Here is a 12,097-nt window from a genome sequence, read left to right as displayed (position 1 = left end):
TATATATATATATATATATATACACTTTAATTTGGGCAATTATATTTATATGTAAGAGCTACAATTAAAATAAATCAAATTAAAATAAATTATATATAAAAAAAAAAAATTATATAAAAGAAATGATAAAAATAAATAATTTTATTTTTTCCTCTTGGAAACCAGCTTCTACAGCTTTGAAACTTAGTTCCATAATTGAAGATGGGTTGATGGAGGAATTTTCAGTTTAAGGCAAAAGATCTGCTAAAGTTGTGATTTGACAGGACTGATCAAACGAATGGCTGATTTCAGCCACAGCATTTTCAACGAAAACTTCTTCACCTACCCAAATTGTGCAACTTCATATTCAAAGACTGCATCTAAAATCCACCTGACTCCAAAATCTGAGCAGACCATTACACCTCTAGAGGCCAATAATCTCAAAATGTATCAAAATGAATCGGCACGACTAGCATTACTGCCCCAAAGCTCATGCAACTCAATCAAAACGAGGCATTTCATAAAACAGGATAACAGCCTTCATGTCAAGAGCGAGTCTGCCATGTCTAAAAAACCCATCTATACAAGCGGCTCACTAGGATCTGGAACAGCGTCTGTCTTTGCTCAGGCTGTTAATGAGCTGAATTCAATCACCTCTTTCTGATTGCAGGGGGCTGGAGGTGAGACAGGAAGACGTGCGACAGCATTTCTTATTCCTACCAGAAACTCCACAACCATTTCATTACCAAAGCACTTCAAAAGCAATCAGCTCTGACAGCAGAGATTTCAAAGGTGCGCTCACCCAAGGATACGCTCGCTTCTGTAGAGCTTCATGCAAAACACCAGCCGGAAAACAAAAATACGTGAAAAACAAAAGAAGAGCTGAACATGACGTCAGGATAGAAACAGCATTAAAATAAACATGATTTTACTTGTGTCATACTTTGTTTATGAGTGATATTTAATGGGAATGTTGGTTGGAGCTTGATTTTATCTAATGAGAATTTACTGGATGGTGAAAATTGACAAGGAATGAGGCCGAATCAATCAATTCAGATGGCAATGCAATTTATTAGATTTTAATAAAAGATAACAACATAAAGTAAATAGGGTCAATTTTGATGTCATGTTGACTTTAACTACTCCCATTGCTTTGAGAATCAGTCCCTCATTTATTTGTTTACACATTTGTTTCTTTGAGTAGTCATTAAATGACTGATTATGTTAAATTTGTCTGTTTCTTTCTCTCTCTCATTAAACCGAAATCCCATATTAATTCAGACAGAGAAAATGGAGCGGGGAAATTTTTTTAATCACCAAGGTAATTAAAATAATACAGTTCAAAAAGTGTGTGAGAGAGAGAGAGAGAAGAAGAGATGACAAGATTGTGTTCATAGATTGTCATGTTTATATGATTTTCATGAGTGCATTAGTTTGAATATTATGCATTAGTAGTGAAATATAATTGTGAGGCAATTACGACGAATCAAATTACTTTCGTTTCAGAAAAGACGTCAATCATTAAGGTACTTTATGTGGGTGTTTGCGTCATAATGCTAAAAATTGAAAAATAATTTTCCTAATAAGTACTTAATGAGTATTTTTGCCTGGATTTTCAGTAAAAAAAACAAACAAACAAATAATTAATTATTATATAATAAATACTGTATATAATTTATTTGTTTGTTTTTTACTGAAAAACAAGGCAAACATACTCATTAAGTACTTATTTTTTTATAATATTCATATTTAATTTGTTAAATTTATTCATTTAATTAATAATGTAATGAATAATACAAGACATTTAATATTTAATTCATATATTAATATTGATATTTTATATGTTAATCAACTGCATTAATTCATTACTTGTAAAATCCGAAGATACATTTACTATTTTTTTCAAGCATCAATCTAGCAAAACTTAGAGAGGTTTAATCTTAAAAAGAGAAAAAACAAAGATATATTGGCTACAGTTGAGACTTAAAAGAACAGTTCACCCAAAATGAATTATTTTATTGCACAAGTCAAATTGATCTCTTTTATAATAATTGTATGGTACTTCTGCATCCTTTTTGAAGCTCAAAAGCGGCAGTCTACATTTGCATTCACTTCTCTATAGGTGTTCCACAGTTAACACATAAAATTATATAATAAAATAAAATAATAAAAAATATTTTTTATTTCAACTTTTCCTTTAATATGTTATTTCTTATATAACTGATTCTTATTTGAAGGATATTTGACTAGAAAGCAAGCTGGAGATACTGATTAAGAAAATGCTTTTAGAGTCCATAATTTAATGACTCATCCTTACTGAACTCCATAAAACCTTTTTCGACTCCACACAATGTCCTCTGTCTCCTTTAAAAGCTTTTATTGTGACTGACTGCTGTCATTGTCCTCTCCGGCATGAATAACAGCAGTGCTCTGTTCGTACGCTTCTGGATCAGAGAATCACACACACTGTTCTCACCCCAATTTAGCTGCAAATTAAATGTCAGAGTCTGGCACGGAATTCTGATCAGGAAACGCTCGGATGAGAGCAATTTGTCTTTGATAAAAGGCGGCGAACAGACTTTTCCTTTTTCATTAAACGTGTTAAAAGAACAGATGTACGAGAGATGGATTCTATCTGTCAGGGGTTTGACGGTTATCAACCCAAAGCAACACCATCCAGAACAATCAGATGTGCTGTGAGGAGAGCACAGAACATTGAACATGACACAGATGGATCTGGGAATATAAGGTCACGCTCTCTCCGCGTCGCTCTGTCTGTCTCTTTTGCTCTTTGGTACGTGATAATCTATCCTGATCTTCATGTCGGGTTGGAGGCAGAGCTGAGAGTGATGGCCTGAAGCTTGATGTGCGTCAAACATCACAGGCTCCTCTGTAGACACTTTTATAGACGACCGGTGGATTCCAAACAGGCTTCCGAACCAAAGCCCTACAGGAGGAAAGTCACGTGTGAGGCATTGTTGGCTGGGAAGTACCTTAACCATCTTCAACAATGAGACCCTGGAAAAATCCACTTCATGTTCCCCTGGGAAGCCACCTTTCTTTGCCAAAAGAAAGATTAGTCTTCCTCTATGAAGCTGCCAGAGGCTGCGAGGCATGCTTTCTGTGGAGTGCTGATGTCCACCTGGAGCTTCTTCAGTTCATCAAGAGCAAGGCCTTCTGTGTCAACACATCCTCTGGGTAAATGAAAACCTCATCCATCTTTAGCGAATGTGCGTAAAATGGACAATGAGAACATATGAGAGCAGGACTATGAATTTTCATGGCTACGAAATTCACACAATACTCATTTCTTGACACTTTTTAGGTAGAAAAGTAGAGAAATGGGATCAGGAAATGGCAATAGATCGATTCAAACCCCTGTTGGCCATATGCGCGCCAAGGCTCATTGTGTTGGAGCTGAAAATTGACCAATAGCTGAGAGAGATGTAGTGTATGGTGGCTATGGTCCTGCCACTAGGATGCGGTTCCAACAGAAAAAAGCTTTTAACCAAAGATACAGGCAAAGACAGTCAAGAGGAATTATGCAAATCACCAAATTACTGCTGAATTCAATTTGTACGCAACAATTCCCAAACTAGTGGAAAATATCGCTCCACCACTGTAATCCAATTACCTGATACGGCATTTTAAAATTCTGAAAGTGAGCTCGATTGAATATGCGTTATAACGCTCTTCACCATCATTACTGATGCCATGACAAGAATGATTCAATAATTAAAATAACTTAGTTTAATTACAATTGTTAAATTAATTAAATTGAAATAATTAAAATAAAAAAGTATTCAAATAAAAATACTTTAAAACTGTTTAAAAAATAAATAAAATAAAACATTAAATATTAAAAGAGTAAATAATTAAATTAAGCAAAATAAGTAGAAAATTTAAAATAAAATTTAAAAATAAACTGAAAATTTACTTTATAAAAAAAGTTATAAAAATACATGAATTATGTTACTGTTTGTAAATACAGTATATTAAAAAAGTAAACTAAAATTAAACACAAGTAGGCAAATTACAAGCATAAAATCCCAAAAATGTTCATTTATAAAAATTTAAATTAAAATCAATATCAAAGTAAATGATTAAATAAAAAATATCTAAATAAGTAGTCCAATTACGAACATAAAAAAGCATCCAAAAAAAGAAATCTGAAAATAAGAAATTGCTAAATAATACAAATTAAATCTTAAAGTATTAAAAGCATAACATTGCAAATTATATTTAACAAATAAAAATTAATGCATTTAAAACCCGTTTACTGCATTGTTGGTGATTGGTGAACGTTGAAATAATACTGTGAATTTGCCACTCAGACTCATGTTAAGGTTGCTCCATGCAGAACCTGATGTGGTAAATAAAAACAAAAATAGCCGAATGAATCGATGAACAGATGCTTTAGTGCATAATGAGTCTTTGCAGCACCATTAGCACCAACTAGCGTAACCGCCCCCAAAGTCATCAAACTCCAGCACCAAAAAACTCTGCTGAGCTCACAACAAAAGCAGGAAACGAGGGCATGTCCCAATCGGTCTTACCTCCAGCCTGATCAATCACTAATACAGTCCCAAAGAACTCTGGGAATCCGGACGTATCAAGATTTCACTCAGGTAATATTTCATAAATGAAGTAACTTCCCAGCAGCAGACGTGATTAGACAGAGTATCTACGAGGACAGGAAATGCTCCTGTTTCTGATCACATGACACTGGCCACAGTAATCGGTCATTGTTTAATCAAAAGAAGACATGTGGCCAGTAGCTATATCCTCATCTAAAATACGATATGCTATGAAACGTCATAGTGATGCATCTTATACCTACTGAACAAGGGATAAACAAGGCTCATTAATATACAAAGGCCAGCTAAAATATCCCCAAAGTGCTTCTGCCACACATTAACGTTTCTTTCATTCCCTCAGGACCTTTTTTAGCTTCATATCTGGAGGGAAGAGAAGTGGAAACTGCTATTCCGCCCATGACGCCTAATCACATTTCTCTCTTATTAGTTTCCAAGCGCACCGAGAGAAATTAAGGCTGAAGTGACCGAATCTAATAAATATTGATGTTCCTTACAGTCTCTCAGAGCATTCTCTACCTGTCTCTCTCTCTCTCTCTCTCTCCCGTTTGCTTCTTTAGATGTGTCGGCTGTACCCACAATGCCCCTCCCTTCCCGCTCTTTAAATGATCCGCCTGTCCCGTGGAAACAGAGGAGGCAGAGAAACTGGCTGCTATCCGAACACACCAGCATTTCTCTGGACTAAATATAGACGTCGCACGCTTTGATGTCTGAAATATTAATGGATATCTCGCGCAAACGCGCTCCAAAAAAAAAATCAAAGCTGCTTCATTCGATGCCAAGCCAGTGCGCACCTGCCCAAAAGCGCAAACCAAGGGGAAAAAACCTCCAAGAAGAGTGCAAAAACACCTCTTACCGGATGTTTAACGACAGTCGTCCTAATGTGTGTCTGTATCCACAGGGGCGGAATTATATCCAGAATCACAAAACGCACGCTTGATGAAGAGCTTGCAGACGCATCCGTGATCCACCTGCTTCCAACACGCATGAACACACAAGACACACACTCGAGCAGAGGGCGTACCTACAGTCAGCCGACGGAGAGGTAGAGTGAGAGAGGGAGAGAGAGAGAGAGTGTTAGGACGGCACAAGGTGGAGGGAGGAAGTGGAGTGTGGGAAACCGAGAGAGAGAGAGAGAGAGACAAAGATGCACCAATCACATTTGTTCTCTTCATTGCCATCACAGTAGCTGTTTTCTGATGGAACAAACTGTCCCATGGGAAGGAAAATTACAAATGAGATCTCTGGAATATCTCAGTGGTTTCAAGAGATTGAATGGGGGAATCCTTATTTTCTTCATCCGTATTTTTTATATTGTTTCCCATTGAAAACATAAGGAACAAGATGATTTTATTAGATCTATGCTTATGTTTGAAGGTTGGCTTTATCTGTTTCAAATCTGCAGAGCAGAGAGGTGCAGCATGATGGAAAAACTCATTTAGTCAGGCTGTTTTCCTTTAGACGTTACATCAGTGGGATTCCATACCACAATCAATTACAGAATATACTTCCTATTATTCAAGTATGATTATAGCAATCATACTTCTTCGTAATCAACCATGTTGACACTGATGTCAATACTATACTATATTTGTTGTCATTTTATTATTTCAGTGTATTATATAATGTATGTGCTACTGTTTAAGCTTTTTGCCTGTATTTTATAATCATTATTTGTTATTATTATTATTACTATTTTCATTTCTGGCTAATAACAGCAGGGACTACATACTGTATGAAAATGAGCCTTTTGGCTAACTTGGGTATGTCTACATTTATTTAAATGTTGATTAATGTACCGTTCCTTTTGAAATAAATACATAAAAGAAATATTAAATGCTAATAGAGTAAAAAAAGAAAAAAAGTTAATTCAAGATATATTTTCTGAAAAGAGGTCTTTTTATTTTAAATAATGCAAAAGCACCATAAAAATATCCATAAAAAGGATAAAAAACAGTATAACATAACACGAAATAGTCAATTTGTGCACTAAACATGAGTTTTTAGCTGAAAAATTTGTTTTCAAAGAATATAGCTGTTTTTTTTGCATCAAATATCACTATTTTTGTATGAAAATGTGTTTAAGAATGTAAATGAATTTTAATACATTAAATTATTTGCATACAATAATTTAATATATTAAAATGTAATGTAATTAAGTTATATAAATTATTACTTATTAAATTATCATAATTAATTTTGAGTATCTCATGCTCACCAAGGCTGCATTATTTGATTAAAAATACAGTAAAACGTGAAATAGTTAAAAAATAACTTATCTATTATAATAATTTAAAATAAACGTTTTGTACTGTAATTATATTTTCAAATGTAATTTATGCCTGTGATGCAAACCTGAATTCTCAGCATTGCTCCGGTGTTCGGTGTCACTGATAATATGCAGATTTTTCTTATTATCATCAATGTTGAAAACAGCTGCCTAATATTTTTGTGGAAACCTTTTTTTTTTCAGGATTCTTTGATGTATAGAAAGTTAAAAAAAACAGCATTTATTTCAAATAGAAATCTACAAAATCTTATTAAAAATATTTTTACTGTCACTTTTGATCAGTTTAGTGCATCCTTGCTGAATGAAAGCATTTATTTTTGTTTCCAAGAAAATGTATCGTGTTTTAAGCATGTTTATGTTTGGAAAACAAGACAAAAATAATGATTACGCAATGATTTTTCCAGTGTTTGTGTTTGTCCCTCAATCATTGCTCTACACACATATGACAGTGATGGATCCTCTATGTTCCTGTGCAATATGTTCGCTGAGGACTCAACAGCTGGAGTCTGATAGAGAGAGAATGAGGGGACAGTGTCTATGATGCTGTGGAGTAGACCAGAGAACAGGAGAAAAAAAAGAGAGAGAGACAGAGATGGGATTGTGGAGAAGAAGAGAGAAGAGGAACAGAAAGCTCAGGATCAAAGCCCAGGATCAGTGTGACTTTCGAAAGTTTCTTCACAGGAGATAAAAGCCTGCAGGAGAATCTTCAGATATCCTCGTTCAGCACAGGCAACAAAGGTGCTTGTTTATTTGCTCAGATTCTTTGTCTCGGGCTGAAACTGATCATGGATTGAACTGGATTGACTTTTTATGTAAATTGACCCTTCGCTAAGCCCCGCTTTAAAAACATTACTGACCAAGCCGACCATGGCAACTGTTGCCGGCCACAGTTTTCTCAGAAGCTTTTGATCTTTTCTAATGTAAGTCTATGGAGGTCTATGTGTTTGTGTGTGATTGTTTAAAATGCAATTTTATTCACTTAGTTTTAGTTGTAATTGTTTTTACGAATGTAATCATTTTATGAGAATCATTTAATTTTACGAGCTTTAATCATGTTAAAATTAATTTAATTTTTTTTAAATGATAAAATTTAAATAAATACAATTTTAAATCAGCACATTTTTATAACCTTTTGAGCACATTTACAAAAAAATGTGTAAAAATTAAAAAAAAATTACGAATTAAAATTAATGTCTGGTCAGTAAAATTTTTTTATTATTATTATTTTTGAAAGAAGTTGATTCTTTTGATTCTCAGCAAGGATGCATTAAACCGACCAAAAATGACATGAAAACATTTATAATGTTATAAAATATTCTATTTAAAATAAATGCTGTTCTTTCTATACATCTAAGTATCCTGAAAAAAAAAGTACACTAAAAACACTACAGTTTGCACAAAAATATTAAGCAGTTTTTAAGTTTTTAACATTGATATTAATAAGAAATATTTCTTGAACAGCAAATCAACATATTAGAATGATTTCTGAAGGATCATGTGACACTGAAGACTGGAGTAATGATGCTGAAAAATAAATGACATTTTAAATAAATGTAATTATATTATAATTATATGACATTAATAATTTAAAGATAAAATAATTTTCAATTGTAATAATATTTCAAAATATCACTATTATATTTACTGTATTTTTGATCAAATAAATGTAGCCTTGGTGTGCAAAATATACATTTTTACAGACATTAAACACTGATATACTTTATTTTGTATTTGAATGCTTATTGTTTGGTATAAAAAAATACCAAAATAAAAATAATATGAAATGAATAAATAACTGAAACTGCAATGCAAAGTGAAAAAATGACAGCCAATCAAAACATATTTGATGCTTAATATACAGCAGTGGTGCACGATTTTGAACCAATGAGATTTTGTTATGGGCGGAGCTACCTTACATGACTGGGCAAAAATAGGAAACAAAACAACTAAAACATTCATCTTTGGACAAAAAATTCAAAATGGAAGAGATGGAATTGTTGACAAATTTTACCTGGACGAATGTCTTCGTATCTGGTCTTCTGATTGGTCCAAACATTCAGATACAATATTCAGATCCTGTCAAACATATGACGGGAAACTGGAGGTCTTGACTTGCAGGTGGAGGGAAAGTTTCTAGAGAAGCAAGAGGGAGAGAACGACTAGAGGAGTGCAACAGAGAGAGGGAGAGAATTGCTCCCAGCATATCGTATAAAGCCATGAATAATTTACCACCTCCTCCAGCAAACCCTGATCTTTTTGTCCGTTGACTCAGGAGACCAAGGCTTTATTGGAATGAAGGCTTTCTGTGTCCAAATTTAGCATTTGCTGCCATATCCCAGAGTGAGAGAGACGCCGCAGTGTTGCACGGATCCCAGACGCAGAACGCCTGACCTTAGAGAGACTTGTGAAACGCGGCTCCCGCGAGGAACCTGGCTGGCTGTGAAACGTGTGTGTGCCTGTTTGGAACAAGCGGGAGAATTGATGTGAATCGAGCGCTGAAATGCTTTATCCCCTCCGAAGATGGCTGGTACATAACAGAGCGATATCATTTTCTTTGAACCCCTGATGGTCCTGCGATGGCTAAATAACTCACTTCACCGGACAGCAGATGGGGGACTAGCTGGAATAGGAGTTCATTTAAAGTGAACATTCCTTCCTCCTTTTGCGGCGTCCCACCATCAATCTATGCCATTTCAATCCAATACCATTACACCAAATGTCTTGTAATGATATTGAAAAAGTAATGCTGCCCTGTCCATTTTCTTTATGACGGATAAATGACTTGACAGGCCATATTCTATGCTTGCTTGCATTTTTTTTCCCTTGTTTGGCTTTTGGCCATATGCAAAGGACAGAAAATGGGATTGTAAATAACTTTCTGGAATCGTTGGAATCGAACCATGATCATCTACATGAGCACCAAGATCTATCTGCACTAACTAAAATATTATTTCAAAAAAATCTAAATAAACATTTTTGTGACAAACAAACAAACAAACATAAATAAAAGAGGAATGAATAAATATTTATTATTGTAATATAAAAATGTGTTTATATAAATAATGAATATATTTAATGCATTTAATATACATATTTAGATAAATATGATTAAAATGTTTACTATAAATATGTAATGTTTTCATATTTATTTCATATTTGAACAACTTTAAAATAGATAAAATGGGGGGGGGGATAAAAATACATTTAAAATAGATATTTAAAATGCTCAGATTAATACATTAAAAAATAAGTATATATGAATAACTGAACTGTGTATTTATTTACTATAAATATTTAATATTTTAATAGAAATATTTATTTAATATTCAAATATGAATAAGTATAAATAAATATAGTTATAGAACAACAACGACAGACAGACAGACAGACAGACAGATAGATAGATAGATAGAGAGATAGATAGACAGACAGGAAAATTAACTATAGAATGAATGATAGATAGAAAAAACAATGAATCTTAGAACAAATAAGATGCAAAAATATAATATTAATAAAGACAGATGAAGAAATAAGAATTTATTAATGAATAAAATGTGCATTTCTTTACTATAAAATATTTAATATTTTAATATTTATTTCATATTTGAATAAATTAACATTTTTATTTATTTATATTAAATTATATAAAACGTATATTTAATATTTTGAGATAAATATAAATCAATAAAAATATGAATTTATGAATGACTAAACTGTGTATTTATTTACTATAAATATTTAATATTTTAATATAAATATTTATTTCATATTCAAATAGGAACTTGCAAATGTTCTGAAATGTGGTTTCAAATGCTCAATGTGGGCATTTGGAGTTTGGATCCGGTTTATGTTGCACTTTAAAATGTAATAGGCATTTGAAAATGTACATATTTATTTATTTAGATATATTAAATAAACATTTCTATTAACTATATTAAAGTATTAAATGTTTATATTAAATACAAATTAAAATGTATTACGTTTATTTATTTTTATTCATTAAAGTGCAGCAGGAAGTCAAGTGATGCTGAGCATTATGGGAATTGGTCTGCAAAATGAAATACAAATACAAAAATAAATAGTAAGAAATAATTTTAAAGTAAAATTTCAACATTAAAGTGTGACAAACATGCAAAAAAATAAGAAATCAGGACTTTTTCACACCACTGTATGTACTCTGCATGTAGAGAGCAGCAAGCCCTGTGTAGGAACTGTGAATCGGAGCACAGCTTGTGACAGTTGACCATCGAGTTCCTCCAAACGGACCTCGGAAAACTCCTCGACTCTCGCCATCCTGAACTTTGACCCTTGTGGTTTAATAATGCTTTTAATAGAGGCTTTCCTCTCTGACCTCTGCATATTTTCCAGGCTCATTATACAGTCATTCAAGCTAATGATCATCAGGGGGCTCGTTATCTCCCAGATTTGGCACGGAGCTCAACGCACGCGGCACTAGAGCAGGAGCTGTCAGAGGCCTGCTTTTCTGCTGAACAATTTTAAAGCCAAATCATTCACAGAAGAGGCTGACTTTATTACATGATGAATAAATGAATAGTTCTGTGGAGCAGAACCCTGCTTTAAAAGGAATGAACAGTTTGGCACTTCCTTAATGCTTGTGCAATTCCATAACGCAGTAGTCTTATTTCAGTGGAAACGAAGATATGTGGGAAACTCAAGCGCAGCTGCCACAACCTGAACATTCACTATAATCTCTGCTGTAGAAGATGCATATTGATAAAATGATAGGTAGAATGATACCTGAACTTTAGGGGAGTGCTGAAGACAAATGTGCTGAGACTGCAGTGAGGCTGTGGTAGATGACGAGTGCTGAAAATTTGTCTTGTATACCAGGACTAGAACACTAGAACAGAAGTAGGAAGCAGGTTAATTAGGGCTGTGAACCATTGAGAACTCAACTGAAAACTTCATGTAGATTTATTTTGGATGCGATTAATCGCGATTAATCGGTTGACAGCACTAGTAGATTCCACTTTAGATTTCTAAGTTTAAATGAATTTTAAGTTGCAAACAGGATGCAATATTGCAATTCAAATGATAGAACAACAGACAGACAGACAGACAAACAGACCGACCGACAGACCGACCGACCGACCGACCGACCGACCGACCGATTGATAGATTGATAGATTGATAGATTGATAGATTGATAGATAGATAGATAGATAGATAGATAGATGATAGACAGACAGACAGATAGATAGATAGATAGACA

General features: G+C 33.7%; 1 protein-coding gene across 6 annotated transcripts in view; it reads right to left on the bottom strand.

Annotated features, from left to right (window-relative positions):
* Window positions 1-11,824, bottom strand: part of LOC107673268 (leucine-rich repeat and immunoglobulin-like domain-containing nogo receptor-interacting protein 1) — a 93,053-nt gene extending 81,229 nt beyond the window's left edge. For 2 of the 6 annotated variants that reach the window (XR_001632392.1, XM_016466785.1), the window contains exons 1-3: window positions 11,623-11,824; window positions 8,876-9,320; window positions 5,431-5,598 (exon numbers count right to left, since the gene is read on the bottom strand). The gene's annotated coding sequence lies outside the window, so the exon portion shown is untranslated. The remainder of the gene's footprint in view (window positions 1-5,430; window positions 5,599-8,875; window positions 9,321-11,622) is intronic. The other 4 variants (XM_016466787.1, XM_016466788.1, XM_016466789.1 and 1 more) reach the window with 4 other exon arrangements.
* Window positions 11,825-12,097: the final 273 nt, after the last annotated feature.

Source organism: Sinocyclocheilus anshuiensis, unplaced genomic scaffold (assembly GCF_001515605.1).
Source record: "Sinocyclocheilus anshuiensis isolate Anshui unplaced genomic scaffold, SAMN03320099.WGS_v1.1 scaffold68, whole genome shotgun sequence".
In the NCBI taxonomy this organism is placed as follows: Eukaryota; Metazoa; Chordata; class Actinopteri; order Cypriniformes; family Cyprinidae; genus Sinocyclocheilus; species Sinocyclocheilus anshuiensis.
Note: the sequence above shows the minus strand (reverse complement) of the source record. Positions and strands in the feature narration are given on the sequence as shown.